This window comes from Crocodylus porosus, unplaced genomic scaffold (assembly GCF_001723895.1).
Source record: "Crocodylus porosus isolate Cpor-Errol unplaced genomic scaffold, CroPor_comp1, whole genome shotgun sequence".
NCBI lineage: Eukaryota > Metazoa > Chordata > Crocodylia > Crocodylidae > Crocodylus > Crocodylus porosus.
Genome location: NW_017728947.1, coordinates 96,261,300 through 96,264,441, shown reverse-complemented (window position 1 = coordinate 96,264,441; position 3,142 = coordinate 96,261,300).

Here is a 3,142-nt window from a genome sequence, read left to right as displayed (position 1 = left end):
CTGGCAACACAACAGCTCCAACAATACTGCTGCAGCTGGCATAACCTAGTGGTGGAAATATCACTCTAAGCCAGTCCAGTGGGAGATGTTGCATCTCTGACAAGCCCAGAATCAAGTCTTTCATTTACAGAGCCCCTTCTCAGTTTACCACAACAGAGACTTCAGTCCTATTTCCCACTCATCTGGCCCTCTCCCAGTAACTGAGTTTACTTACTACTCTTCAAGTGAAGCAGTTCTGCCCACATTTCCTATTTATTCCCTTGTTTCCTTAGCTTTGGTTTCCTTCACTTTTCAAAACATTCTCCAGCAGCTTTAGCTGAAGTTTATTTCAAGGTTAGCAGGTCATATACCTTGAATAGCCCCAGTCTGGTCTACTTTGCTGCTAATTTCTATGAACTCTTTTGAGTCTGCCTCGGCCCAGGCCACTGATTCTTCTTCCAATTCCAGGAGAGTTGAAAGACCTTCATCCCATGCCCCAAACAACTCTTCCCTTGCTCAGTATCACCTTCTGCTATAATACCTACTTAGCTCCTTCTTTGGACCATGTTGCATTTTGCACGTAGGCCATGTTAACTACATATAAAACACAAGCAGCTTTCAAGCAGTAAAGCATGTGTTGAGTATGATCACATAATAGCAAAGTTATGACTTTTCCCAGGAGGAGTATCTCCACATTATATTAAGTAACACATATTCAGCTATTGTTAGAGTGCTCCACGGAGATATTTTGAGTTCAAGATTTTAGTGCGACACAAGGGCTGGGACCGACAATCAGCTGATTGTCAGTCCCAGCCCCTGAACTGCACTGGAGCAGATTCAAGACTCTGGTGTGGTGTCCGACAATAAGTTGATTGTTGGTCACAGCTCCAGCACCAGAGCTAATTCAAGTCTGCCAGCAGCAGAGACCTAACTCCATGGATCCAGTGGCAGGCATAAACCTAATGGCAGGAGCAGCACGCTCTCTCTTGCTTGGCCCCCTGTGCCTCCCCTTACGCACCACCAGTGAAAGAGACCCAGCTCACCCCAGCATGCCAGAAGCAGCTACTCCCAGGATGGGTAGTGCTGGGCAAGTGGCAAGGAGCTGTGGGCTCTGGGCTCAAAGGCTGCACACCCTCACAGGCAGACATGCAAGCTGCAGTGCCCAGAAAGCATCAGGGTTAGTGTCCGAGAAGCGTAGCCAGCTTCATCCAGAGCAGGCTGAGATCACAGTAACCATTACTGTGTGACTGCTCAGCATACCTTCTAACTTTTAACACAGCACGGTAATATTTACCACAATCTCAGATAAAACACATGATAGGTTTCTTGTGCAACCAGGTCCTTTAATCCTATGTATTCTTCAGAAGCAACTCTTAAATAGCTATGTACTTAGAAGTAAATACAGGAAACTTAACATGCTGCTTTCGCTCACTGCTGCCCTCCTATGTTCTCCAGATCTTTCATTATTTTAAGTCTCTGCTCTAACTACAAATGGTGATGTGTTCAGAAAACCTCATAAAGCACGACGCCCGACAATGAAGTGGTATAAACAATAACCATTAGGTCATCTTCTCCTAGGACCTTAGGTCAAAAGTTGTCTCATAAACCTTGACAGTCAGCTTTCGAGAACTGTGGTCCTAGATATATAGGAAATAAAATGCACATGAAGAGTTATATGTACATTTCATTGTCAAATGAGTTTAGATACCAGGGTAATAGATAGCCCATGTACACAAACTGCAAAGCTTATCAGAAAATGCGACTATTTCTGGAAAAACACTCACAAAAAGTTATCCTTTCTGACCCTCCCCCCATCAAAATTGGAAAATTTTGCATCTCTGATACAACTTTCTTTACAACAAATCCAAAGCAATTCCTCCACAGCAGTTGCTCCTGACATTTTTAGAAGAAAGTCACCCTCAGAAAATGTCAGCTCTTAGATGTCACTCATTTTTTGACTACAGAAAAATAACAGAGTGATTAATCTACTGCAAAGCACTTAAAAAGACCACAACAGGGCAGGGTTTTTAACACTGTAGACCAGGGGTAGGCAACCCCCAGGAGGAGTACCACAGTGTGGCACACAAAGGCATTTTGCTTGGCACGTGTGCCTCAGGGTGGACGCTGGGGAAGGGGCCAGCGCTGCACTGCTACAACAAGGATCATGACTCCCTTGCTCTCCACCCCTGGCACACCAACATTTTCTAAGTCAAATGGCAAGGTTGCAGGTGTTTTTGGCACTCTGCCCACAAATGTTGCTGACCCCTGACATAGATTCCTTTGAAACCTCTGGGTTTATCTTGTGAATTGTGTGTAGTTATTTGCACATCTAACATTGTTAATGATTTGTAGCACTTTGTGGCACCCTTAAAAGGATCTCTCAGTACCCCAGGGTGATATACACCACCCCAGTTGAGAATCACTGCTCTCTGCTAACTGACAGATACAATTTCTGTGTACGGGGCAGGAACAGGATTTCCTCCAGTGTATCCTGTTCTTTAACATAGATGAATAAATTTAGAGGGAAATATTTGTTGTTTGTATGTTAAGGTTAGGTCAAAATTTTCATCTCCTATTTTGGGCTCCAAGCCTGCATGTACTTAATATTGCTTCCAAGAATTGTCTCATTAGTGCTACGAATAGTTCCATGTACGTCAAAGAGACTATTTGTAGCAGTTAAGTAGTAGCATGTGCATAAGTGTTTGCAGGATTAGGACCTTAAATCCAGTAAAACAATCGCACTGTATTTCGCATAACTTTTGGTGGCAAGTTCAACTTTTTGAAGCTTTCTTTGCTCACTTCAGCTCAGTATCTTGTACAGCACCTGAAATCAGCCGAAGTCAAAAGCTCCTCTTGAACCCGGCAGCCCCTAGGGCTACTGCAGTGATTCTCAACCAGGGTGTCACAGCACCATGAGGTGCCTTGAGATCCTTTCAAGGGTGTCACACAATGTTAGGTGTACAAACATGATTGACAAGATAAATCCAGGGATTTCAAATATGAATCCATACTGTAAAAAGCATTCAGACCTGTGGTAGTCTCTCTGAGTCCTTTGTAAAATCATTTTTTTCCCCAGAATAAAAAACAAAACCAAGCCCCACAAGTGAAAACTAAGAGATGGCATTTTCTGAAGGTGCCCGAGTCTAATAAGCAGTATCTTGAG